The 13,292-nt window shown below is 34.3% G+C and overlaps 1 protein-coding gene across 8 annotated transcripts in view; it reads left to right on the top strand.

Moving 5' to 3' along the window:
- Positions 1-13,292, top strand: part of LOC136829305 (guanylate cyclase 32E-like) — a 475,168-nt gene that overhangs the window by 294,172 nt on the left and 167,704 nt on the right. For 3 of the 8 annotated variants that reach the window (XM_067087671.1, XM_067087665.1, XM_067087667.1), the window contains exons 1-2: positions 4,778-4,925; positions 5,059-5,113. The exons of 2 other annotated variants lie outside the window; for them this stretch is intronic. The gene's annotated coding sequence lies outside the window, so the exon portion shown is untranslated. Of the gene's footprint in view, positions 1-4,762; positions 4,926-5,058; positions 5,114-13,292 lie in introns of those variants that run through there. 3 more of the 8 variants (XM_067087670.1, XM_067087663.1, XM_067087666.1) reach the window with 2 other exon arrangements.

The raw sequence follows: 13,292 nt of genomic DNA, 5'->3' as shown, positions 1-13,292 counted from the left end.
GCCTGATATGGTTATTCTTGGACTTCGTCTCTTATCTAGATAATTTATTTCCGACAGGTCATATCATCCTTCAAGTATTTTCTAATTTTTGCTGATTTCCTTTACATAATTGAGAATTTTGTGCTCTCACACTAAACGCAAAGGTATCACGATATCGCTATTGTACTGGCAGGTCAAGTTAACGTCGTTGCCATTGAAGGTAATATCTTTTATTAAAATCTGGTAGTTGATCAAATGAAGTTTCCAATATTCTTAAGTAAAGCGAGATTTGTGTTTTATACACATGATTACTAGTGAATATTTAAAGCTTAATGGCACATATACGAGACACACACACACACACACACACATACATATATATATATATATATATATATATATATATATATATATATATATATATATATATATATATATATATATATATATATGTGTGTGTGTGTGTGTGTGTGTGTGTTTAACTGGATCACGAAAATATGGAACATGATGAATATATGAAGAAAGACAAAATCCACGAAGGAAACAGAGACAATGTAGTGCAGCAAGGCCTTTCAACTTATCGTCCTTTACTTAGCAGACTAAAGAAATATAAAAATAAGTTTACAAAGAAAGCTCACATAAATGACAGATGGGGATTACAAAGGAAAAAATATGTACCTAGAGTCCAACACAGTTGAAGAATCAGTAGAACTGCCAAAACAGGGTTAAATATTTAAGAGGTTTTACAAAGGATTAGTATCAACCGTTCAGAAGCAGGGACAGGATAATTAAAAGATTATACAAAGAGGCACATATTTTTTCCTTTGTAATCCCCATCTGTTATCTATATGAACTTTCTCTGTAAGCTTATTTTTACATTTTTTTCAGTCTGCTAAGTAAAGGACGATAAGTCGAAAGGCCTTGCAGCACTCCGTTGTTTCTCTTTCCTTCATGGATTTTGTCTTTATATATGTGTGTGTGTGTGTCTGGAACTTCGCCTCTCGTGTCTTTCCTGTGCTTTATCTTACACAAACCTCATTTCCAGCCACCCTTCTCATAGTTCTCATCGAAGTAAGGTCCGAGTCTTCCAACTCTTCTGGTACCCGCAGGAGCGCAGCTAATATTATCAGACACTTTTCTCCCACTGGTTTTACGAAGGACATGTCTCAGTCCTTTCCAGCTCCATTTAATCATTATCTAAGTAACCACAGAACTTCTGTCATATTCCGTAATGTATTATTTCTTACGATATCATACCATTTAGCTCATAATATTATTCTCAAATCGACAGAATATTTTAAGTATAGTTTCAATTGAATACCATGAAGGCAAACTATATGGAATGAAGCAAAATATTACAAAGCACACTCAGTTTTTCAAACAGTGACTAAGAAGAAGAGGGTAAATAACCATTTTAATGCATACAAAGTCCTTCTCAGCGTCCACCTTTTGATATTTGTACTTCATTTGCTCTATTTTCGAGATCTCTATATCTTACCGTCTTTCCAGACCAGCTCCCTCTTTAATTGTCTTAAGTACTGAATAGGCGGAAGTGCCCCAGTGTCTGTCTTGACGGCTTAAATTTCATAAATCAGTCACTGCATGCAAAGGTCATTACTTTTTGCGTAGGTCTTCAGTTCAAGAACAGAGCAGTCCAGGATTAACAAGGAGAGGAAATGGTATAAACAAGATTTGTTGATTTCCATTAGTTTCTCTTTTAAAATCTTTGAATATCTCGTGCAGAATGGGGTCAAGAGTGTATTGACCTAGGCTTAAACTAATGCTATTTTCCTTTGCTACCGGTTGTACATGAGATTGGATAACAACATTTTTATATCTAATTATCATACTACTATGGGACCGATCAATTCTAAGTGATTTTTCATTTCTGGCACGAAATTTTTATGGCTTTTTGTTCTAGCATTTAATTCCTTACTTACTGGCACAAATAAGAAGAATTATGCGTCCAAATATCTGATTTTATGAATATTGTTACTCTGGTGTGATACTGTGTTGTTATATGAAAAGGTTACAATTTACATTGAATATTCTCTACATTGATTTGATGGACTCACAGCCATTGAAACGAGGCAAACAAAGGGTGTTCTTGGCTAATCCTAACTTCCTGTTACTTTTCTAATATAATGACTTCACAGCTTTGTCGTAGTAGATATTCAAAATATGAGTTGGATAACACAATTCCCTTACCTATTTTTCTAATGGCGTGCAGTTCGTTATCCAGGAATCCAAAACTAAAGCATTAATGCTCGCCGGAACACTCAACAGAGAACAGAGATTTGTGTATTAATATCGTATCTAGAAGAATCATATACATAAAATACAATATTTGTTGTTTTTTATATACTAAAATTGCGCTGAAATTGTTCACGCCTCAGAGCAATGTCTGAAAAGGGAGGGTCACCAACTTTTTCTATGATACCGATTCAATAGGCGCCAAGGTGAATAAAGACCGCGCATCAAAATGTACTGGGTGGGAGTCGTAATTGATGGTGATACCACTTAACATTTCCGTTAACTCAAATGAATTAATGAAAAGTGTGTCTGACACAGTTCCTAAAAGCAGCGAAAGCCAGTTTTGTAAGAGATTTTGAAAGTGTAGACGAAGTAGCCTATAGAGTCTTATTATAGGTCTCAAAAGATTATTTTCTGCCTGCGTTTCAACCAAGACGGATAAATATGGAAAAGATAGAGGAATTAGAGAGCGGAATAACAAGGTGTTTAATGTTTTTCAATATTCTTTTTCACATTGTTGAATGACTTAATACAACTATCGGGTACTTACTCAATTTCCTCCAAGTCATCTAATCATCATCTAATAATAATATCTTTGGCTTTTACATATATTTTATCTGGAGCATTCTCAGATAAATTTACCCACATAATACTTAAGTTTCTTTTTGTGTGTGTGTGCGATTTTTATATATTTTTTTTTTTTTATTTTGGGGGAATCTGGTTTCGAGTATGATTAATTTTTATTTTCCTAGCCGTTTTTGGCCGTACCACATTCTGAGTGACATTAACATTACAGCATTTGTCATGTTAGTTCTTTTGTTGTTCAGAATGATTATACGATGAATCTAAAGGTGAGCTCTTGATGTGCAACATTTATGTATGGTCTTTTGCAGCTATTGATTCGAAGTGAATTAGGAAATACTCGAAATTAAATCAACATCTCTAGGCATAAACTGTAATAGGAATGATTACTCTCATCAAAAATGAAACCATCTATTAATTTAGGTCGTAGTCCACAGCACAGCTTGCTTTATATAACAAAGGCTTACCAACCTAACGGTGTCACTTGAAGGTGACGACACGGAACACAGTTTTATTTTAATTCATACCTGATTATCGCATCGGTATTGGGTCTGTCATTTACCACGGAATTCTCTAGATCTCCCTGCATTTGCATCTCTTGAATGACATGTGAAAATTTTCTCATAATCAAAAGCGTATCTGAAATCTTACCTTACGATAAAGGATCTTATGCTTTACAGAGGATTGCATACGCGTTATAACCTTGGTTTCTGTGCTTGTATTCATTTACATTTTGCTTACAGATCAGTAAGAAAAGTTTCACATGATCTATACCAGATCTCGCTTACCTAAAAGAAGAATAGTATTCTTGGAGTGTTGCTGAGGGCTTCAATATGAACATAATATGAAGTTAAAAGAGATATATATATATATATATATATATATATATATATATATATATATATATATATATATATATATATATATATATATATATATATATATATATATATATATATATATATGTATGTATGTATGTATGTATATATATATATATATATATATATATATATATATATATATATATATATATATATATATATATATACACACATATACATATATATAATCCCCGTAGCTTACTGGTTTATGTCAGCTTCTTATCAGTCGGACCAGAGGTCGACCGGATGAGAAGGAGACGTGTCCAGGCCCTTTTTTGAAAAATTCACTGAGCTCCAGTTGACCTAACCAGTGAATTAGATAACATTGAATTATTAACCGTCTAGAAATTATTTACATACTTAAAACAAGTCTGGATTTCATTATTTGAATTTCAAAGTAAACAAAATTATCGTTTGACTTGTAATCTGTTTTCCTTAGCCAGTGGAAGCCGCTTAATAAGGTACTGGCAGTCATTCTTGTTATTCTTAAACATATATCATACGACGTTTTCTCCATGCAAGGGATAGCTCCAGGTGACATTCTTTCGGTTCTTAGCAAGTAATTTTGGGTGAAGTTGCCATACCCATGTTTTCTCAACTCTGGTATCGATTCCCCCCGACTATATATATATATATATATATAAATATATATATATATATATATATATATATATATATATATATATATATATATATATATATATATATATATATATATATATATATATATATATATATATATATATATATATATATATATATATATATATATATATATATATATATATATATATATATATATCTGTGTGTGTTGTGTGTTACGTTTCTTAACTTAGTGGTTATGAAAATTTCTTATTCTACGCTCCGGTATTTTTTCAGCTGGACATTTTGCCTGACATCTCTTTCTCAACAATCATGCAGCCCTGTGACCCTCTAGAGCGCGTTTTGCTTCATAGATTTTTATCGCGTCTCCCGTATTTCGTTCGGCATTGATGCTGCCTCATCCTAATTATTCATTACGCAATACACGATCAGCAACGACTTCTGGTCCATTTCTTAGGCTGTGGGACTGCGCAGCTTTTAGTGTGAATGTGGTGTTGGCGGCGGGTGGACGTGCATTGATTCGTCTCTTGACACGAGAGAGAGAGGGAGCGCGCTGTGACTGGCTCATCGCGGTTCAGCTCCGGTCCCGCGGTTCCCCTCAAGCCGAATAGCCCAGCTGTTCATAAAGTAAACATAAACTTTTTCCAGAATTTTGGTGTTTTCTTATGTGTTCGATGTTCAGAAACTTTAGTGACTCACGCATGTTTTTTTTTTTTTGTTTCTTCAAGCCTATGATTCCAGTTGATGTCATTTGTTTCAGAGACCTGTTTGTTCTTCGTTGTCTCCCGTTGTTTCTCATTCATTTGATTTCAAAGGTAACGTCATGACAAGCTGTTTTTTTTTTATTTTTTGTGTAGACTTTATTCTTTCTCAATGACTGCATTGCTCAAAAAGTAGGAATAACATTGTTCCACTTACCTTTATGCTTGTTATTTGAACGTTAATACAAGTCCTGTCATGTGAATCATCATAACACGTGGCATCTCATGGGTAGCAGAAACTTGAATGTTTTATGTTTAATGTAAGAAATTTTTTTTGTTTTATATTTTAGTCTTGTAGGAAATTTTAGTCTGTTCGATGTGTGATTACGTGTTTGGAATAATTAGAACACCTTAACCGACTGTTTCTTGACAAATTAGATAGTATGATACTTTATTTTCTTACCAGAAAGTATTATTAATGAGAATGGTCGATTCCATAAATTTCTTTTACTCTCTTTAGAAACGGATATTTATAGAAAACTTAAGTTTCTCCGCGTTTCTGATATGTTGGACGTACTTTAAACCAATTCGCTTGGCTGCCATACGTCGTTTCCAAATGTTAATATTTCATTTTGCTATTATATTCATTTGAACTTTCTTGAACTGAGGTTTGTTTATATAATAAAATTTTATCCAGTACAAGAAAGATACCTCTCAGTATTATTCATTTTGCCTGTTTTACCCTACATATTACGAAACAAAACTTACTGTTAAACGGCATTTTTATCTATCGCCATACAACTTCTGTATAGTCCATAGGCTCAGAGGTATTTGTTCTGTAACATAATATTTTATCGTGTCATGCCAGCTCTCATTTTTCATCTCAAATTTTCTTCTTAAGATTGAAGTATTTCGTCATTAGTCATTAATGTTTCGCAAGGGATTTATATAATAAAAATGAACTAGAAGTCAGTTTCTTTTAAGTCCGGTAAAATTTGTTAATTGTATGAGATGGTAATATCTGTTAATTATATGCGACGTGATGAACCAAAGCAGAGCCACTGCAGTGATTAAAAAATACATTTTGCTTTTTGCTACAAAGAGCTAGTAGTTGGAGGCATGATTTCTGTCCATATTAACAAATATATTTTTAATTTTGTTTCGTATCTCCCGTAAATTGAAACCGACCATCGAGAGTTACCAATAGGATGACAGTGAATTTTGCAATATTTGTTTTGTCAAAATCGATTACTGTCTATATGAAGCTTATTCTAGATCGTGTCCAGCTCTCGTAATCAAGCTGGTTGGTGAAGATTTTGTGTGGATTTTATGGACTGAAAATTTAATGTGAATTTCGCTCTTCGCTGTATTCATCATGATTTCGCTCTTCCCTGCATTACTCATCAGCATATGGCGCAAAACAAAACCAACTGAAAAGCCTGATAGACTTGCTTGACGAAACAGTGCATTTCAATTAGGTTCGCTTCTCGCTTCCGTTCTCCCTCAAGACCGTCTCTGTTCATTGCTGGTGACTACGTAGGCGCGTTCGTTTGCCGCTGATAGGACTTGGGAGCTGAGAGCGTGAAGTCGTGACTGAATGGGTAATTCGGGTGGTAATGAGGGAATCTGATTTTACTTAAAATGAACTGGAAGAGCCGTTTCCCCACTGGTTTTTTGTATAAAAATAATGTGCAGTAATGAGAGAGTGTGTTTAATTTCGAATAAGGTGAAAGGTCAACTCTGTTTTAGGTTTTTTTGTGTTGTGTTGGTGTATGCCTGGTATCAATTTACTCACTTTCACCTATGTCTATGGAAGAGGAAGACACTAGATAATAGATTAGTCAACTAAACATTTTATGGCATTGATTACCATATTACTGAACACGATGTGTTTATTTATAAACTGATCTCAAGGACGCTTATAACTGAAAAACATTTTTCATCATGATATGTTAATATAGCCTTTTTGAAGATACAGTGATTCCCCGAATATCGTAAGTTGCCCGAGATGTTATCGAACATAGTTTACATCAGCGAAAAAACAGAGAATAGTATACTGCTTTTGAAAGCAGTTGGTAGGACATGCAGTTTAAATGGGTTATACAGTATTTGAAACTGTGATAGGGGGATTGAAAGAAAGACCGGATAGAACCCATGAATCCTGATTTTGATAGATTTGAAGTCTCTCTCTCTCTCTCTCTCTCTCTCTCTCTCTCTCTCTCTCTCTCTCTCTCTCCTTATGTGTGTGTATATATTTACAGTTGTAATACCATAACATTCTTTAATCATACATTAGTTTCATTGTTTTCGATGCAGAAATAGATAGAAAATAAAATTAATCTCCTACGAAATCGCTATTCCTCCTAAAGAAGATTTCCTCAAAGCCTTTTGGCCAACTTGTCGGGGTTTTGTCATTTTAACGGAAAAATATGTAGTTCCCAGCTATCACCGTGTTATGTCCAAGCTGAAAAATAACTGGTCAGATGTGCTTTGCTAATGGACCACTAGGCTACTAGAGAAAAATATAAGTTTTAAGGGAGAAAATAATCGTGGATGTGATATGGAGTGCAGAATAGGCCAAAGGTATTGGCACCCTAATATCTTTTTCTAGCCCAAGTCCTTAACAGACTAACTGCGAACTAGAGGTTGACTTTTAATATTTCCGATGATATCTGATAATTCTACGCGAACCGAGGAATCAAATCAAAGCCACTGTAGCGATTAAGGCTGCATTTTGAATTCCTTATAGTGAGCATGTGCAAATGTACAAACTAAATCTTTCGGGATAAGGGTATATTTAATAAAAAAAAAAAAAAACTAAAATTAACGAGGGAGAAAGCGACAAACCTCATGGAATATGGAGGATAGATTCTTTTATCAAAGTAAATAAAAAGTCACTGAACGTTTAACATTACATCATCTGTAACACATCCAACATCTCGTCAGTACATCAACATATTTGTTCCTCCTCGTTATCTGGGTAGTATTTGGGCATAAGTTTCACATGCGATCTTTAGTCCTTTGTGATAAATGCTTACGGAACGACGCCTTCCCTTGGTGGAATAGGTGTATTCAAAACTCTGAAAAGGTTTCTTTATTTTTTAAAGTTTTAGCGTTCAAAAAAACATTCGTTTAAGATTAAGATATAAGTGGGCTGTGATTGTTGTAAGATTCAATAGTATACATCCATTTTATAGCATTATAAGTAAATGAAATATAATTTTGCGTTAAAAATAAAGGTAAAATCTTTCTTTGGACGTGTGTGGAATAATATAAAAGATTCAGTTATTCCAGTTCGGGAGTACATTTGCACATTTGCATGTTATAACCCTGATTTTCACGGGACGGAGCATTACAGACTCAAATTAATATCCAACTCATAGTTTATTCCATTAAGCTCGATCAGTTTCAGGCCTTTATAATTGAAGTAGGTTTTTCGTACAGTGAGTTTTATATATCGATATCGGTCTGACAGCATCCGCTCGCAAGTATGCAGTCGTTTTCAGATTCTTGTGATCATTTGTTTGTCCACATATCGTAGCGTTACGTTATTTTCCTAAGAGGAATTTTATGATTATTATCTAAAATTTTGAATAGCGGCCTTGAAGTAATAAGGTGGAATTTCATTAAGCATTTTTTACTTAGAGTCGAAACAATATTTCTTTTCAGTAGCTTTCGCATGAATCTTTTTTCAGTGAATTATAAAAATTTCCTTTTAATTGGTCTCATTCCTTAGGTTGGTATTAAATTTGCTATTTTTCAACACTTGAGTTTTCAGTAATAACTGGAGATTCAGTTAAGCATTCTTTAGTATAGCTTCCTGGAGCTATCAATGCAAAGCTAGATTAATGAAATACAATGATTTCTCCACAACTTTATTTTTCATTTTGGACTTTGCATCTAGTGATTTCGTTAGCGGTTATAAAAATGAGTGATGGCAAAATTAGATGACTTGCCTTTTTGTACTAAATTTGTATCTTTTCATTTTGTAACCGAATTTAAAAATGAATGGCAAAATTTTCCTTAGAATTTAGACAATTATTTCGATCCAACGTAGCTCTTATAAAGTGTGATGATATAACAAAAAGGCATGTTCCGGAATGGTTGTTCACTTGAACCAGCCTGTTTCTCTTTGTAGTCATAAATTGTACTGAATATATTTTCATAAAACCACCATTGTATTCTGAGCTGCATTGGGTTTTGTGAAGAAAATTTGCTATATTACCGATTATTTAATGCTTGAAATACTTCAAGTTCCAATTGCTATTGTTCGAAACACTTATGCTTCATGTTGCTCAATGTGTTACTTTGAAAGTGGGCTATTCTCTCTCTCTCTCTCTCTCTCTCTCTCTCTCTCTCTCTCTCTCTCTCTCTCTCTCTCTCTCTCTCTCTCTCTCTCTTTGCGTTCCCATCTTCCTGTTCATGGAAATGAGGTGACCTGAACCGGAGAGAGGATTTCATCCATGTTTTTCTCGTTGCACTTACTAGTTTAACCGAGAATTCTCTCTCTCTCTCTCTCTCTCTCTCTCTCTCTCTCTCTCTCTCTCTCTCTCTCTCTCTCTCTCTCTCTCTCAACAATATAAGTGGCGGCAATATAATGAGGGGCGAAGATTGTGTGTATTTTACATTTTTTTACTTTTCGTGGTGACTGTCACGCGTTAGATTAACTGAATTGTCGGAGTGTTAAAACTTGCTTCTGTCTTGGTCTTTTTACCGAAATTCATAAACACGCACACACACCCATTCACTATCATAGAATTCAGCAACTTTAGGCCGTGTATTCATGATCAAGTTTACCTGTCATTTCTCCTATCAGTTCATCGAAACTGCCGTTAAAACTTACTTATAGACAACAGTTTGTGGGCAGAGACAGTCCACTCTTCAGAACGAATGAATTGATGGTATTACCGAAATAATTCCCGACCGACTGACAGGTAATTGCAAGTGTGGACAGGTTAGCATCAATTTCGTGACAGTTTGCCACTGTATTTCGTCTGGGAAGTATCTCATACTGTCTGAGCAGAATATGAGTAAATTATGTATAGATGTTGTTCATTTCACTGTTAGACCCTTCAACGCTATTTGCAGCCTGTTAGTAGTCCAAATCATACAATGAAAATTTAAAACAATATTTCCATGTGATAGTGAAATTTGGTATAGGCGTAGGCCAATGATGTCTTTTTTATGTTACTATAATGAATGTAAACTTCACTGTCCAATTCATAAAAAGCTGAACCAACCCTTTAGTTCTAATTTAAACTTATCCATTAATATTGTATGAGAATAGACATCTTTTTTTTAATAAGAGATATTTAGTCTACTCTGTTACGCCTTTTTACTTCTTTCCTATTATCAAGTGAATTGTTGCACCAGTTAGCCTTCCACCCCCTCGTCATATTAAAGAAAAAAAAAAGTGGCAAAACACTTTCCTATACGACTAACTTCAACTCGTGATACGTATCCATTTTATCAGTTGCAGTGACTTTTTAGTATAACAATAAATTAAAACTCATTATCATTACAATGACATCAGATTCCTTAACACAGAACTAAGTATAAAGTTACATGGATCGTTAGAAAAAAATTAGCGCTAAGCATGTTCGTACGGCATCTATTAACTTGGTAAATTCGTACCTTTGGTAATAACGTAATCATGAATCAAACAAAATCTTCCCCTTCTTCGGGGAATGTTAGGCAATCGGTTATTTATTGTTTTGAATAAATACATGTTGATAAAAGATAGAAATGAATATATATATCATACTAATATATAACTATAAACAATAACTTTATTTTCCTAAATGACGGGAATACTATTCCTTGCTGTGTATGATTACATCAGCTACATCAGCAAAAGGTACGAAATTGACGTTTTGCTGTGAGCACTTCAACGTTCCTCGAAGTGCAGTTTTCCATTTCTTAATTTAATCCCTATCTGCACCATATACATTTCCCCCCCCATACACGTAAATTCTGCGAGTGCCTTTCAGAAAAGATTTCCAAATGTAATGATCTACATTCCTGTAAAGTTTTAATTGAGAATATTCAGTCATTATCTTCCAGGTGATCAGTACCAAGCAACGTGAAAAGATATTAATCATCCGTATGCAGTGAAGTGTTTTGCCAATTCGCACAATAATTAATTCCAAGGTGATATTTGGATTATTCCAGACCTCATTTAAACCGGCTTTATAACGAAATACGTCACCGCAACGTCACGAAGCAGTCGCTATAGCGACTTCCGAAGGTAAAAACGAAGAAGAAACTAACGAATTAATGAGGAAATTCTCATTTGTTGGGCTACCATTCGTCTGAGGGTTTGCAGTGGGAGGAGTTTAATGACGTCACCAACAGAAAAGTTGGAGCTTTCCACCCAAGCTACTGGTGACTCCCGTAACGTTACTGAAGAATAGGTGGACTAAAACCGAAAATTTCTTTTTTTGTCTGTGTTTGTATGTCTGTCATGGGTAGGGGTTTGATTTTGAGTTATAAACCTTTCTGAGGTGAGAGAGAGGCCGTGTGCAAAAATTTTGTCTGGATCTGTCAAGCGGTTCAGATTTCTATAGTGGAAAAAAACAAAATACTTTTAACACACACACACACAAACATTCACTTTTAATATATATATATATATATATATATATATATATATATATATATATATATATATATATATATATATATATATATATATATACTTATATACAGTATATGCGTGTGTGTTCATGTGTACATGTGTGTGTGTGTATATATATATATATATATATATATATATATATATATATATATATATATATATGTATATATATATATATATATATATATATATATATATATATATATATATATATATATATGCGTTCGTAAGACAGAAACACACTGGAAGAGATAAACACTATCTTGTTTAAAAGGAATAAAGTCTTTCCTGTCATTAACGGATCCATTACTGGCTTGAATGCCAATAAAACCGAGAACAAAACAGGCGTTTTCTTTTTTTCATTTAATCCTTCACTTGCTCATGCCGACCCTTTCTCCAAGCATTTTTTCTTGGTTTTTCTTTTAGAACGCTATTTTCTCACTTGCCTCTGAGAAATGGTCTGTGCGCACGCGCAGATGATATTATTCATCTGTTAAATCCTCTTAACATCCTTAATCATGCTTTCAGTGGAGTTTTATAGCGATGATAATGACTGGGCTTTGATGATGTTGCGTGGAGAGATTGCATTAAGATGAATAAATTGCTACATCGCTTGCCCTAAGGTGAAGGAGATCTTATACATACCCTCATAATCTCGGGTGGGGGGATTAGTTCCCAAGCATTGCGCCTCATTGCCTACATCCACATTTCGTACTTTGGGATAAGTTCTCTTCGAGCTGCACCTCTGGTGTCACAAATGTTATTGAAACATTCTTTCGTGATTGACAATCTGTCTGGGTACTTATATATGTTCATATAATAGTGAACGAATTATTTCATTGAAGATACTGGAAAACGCGCGTGCCTAGCTCAGATAGGTTGTCTGCCAAATTTTCATTCATAAGGATTTCAGTAAATTTGTTAATGAGTTCATGACCCATTAACATAATGGATCTTGAGGTTTCCGCCCGTTATGGGTTAATGTTTTTACGTTTAGGTTGTTTCTGACTGCTGACGAATAATAACTCTCTCTCTCTCTCTCTCTCTCTCTCTCTCTCTCTCTCTCTCTCTCTCTCTCTCTCTCTCTCTCTCTACGTACTAATTCTCTTGCATTTCTCTAAGACGGGGCTGGGTGGTTTTACCAGCCTTGTTTCATTCATTTTCCTACTTAACTGTTCACATCTCGCAAGAGTACACGGACTCCCATTTACGGAACGGCCATTTTGCCCTCTTTTTGAAACATCATGTGGGGAAATTTGCATGCCGGTACCGTTCCGTTTCGTCTAATTTCTGCACTGTGCGAGGATTTGAAGATTTGGTTACGAGGGAGTCGGTGGCTCTTGTAACAATCTCGGATTACTGTATCGTAAATTTCGTTTTTATATGACTTTATGGCAATATAGTTTTCAAATTTTTTTGCCTCATTTTCAGCATAAATGATGCAAGAAATTTCTTAATTACCGAAAATATTTGGCTTAATATCAACTTCCATGAAGTTTAGGTATGTATGCTGTTCATTATCTTTGAAAATAGTTTATTCTTTATGCCAGTTAGTGTTTCTGTGGGCTGACTGAAGATGTATTCGTATTTTTTTTATATGCAGAATGATCTTAAGTAATGAAAACTACACCATTCAGTTACAGTCTTTTTTTTAGA

This window comes from Macrobrachium rosenbergii, chromosome 44, assembly GCF_040412425.1.
Source record: "Macrobrachium rosenbergii isolate ZJJX-2024 chromosome 44, ASM4041242v1, whole genome shotgun sequence".
NCBI lineage: Eukaryota > Metazoa > Arthropoda > Malacostraca > Decapoda > Palaemonidae > Macrobrachium > Macrobrachium rosenbergii.
Note: the sequence above shows the minus strand (reverse complement) of the source record. Positions and strands in the feature narration are given on the sequence as shown.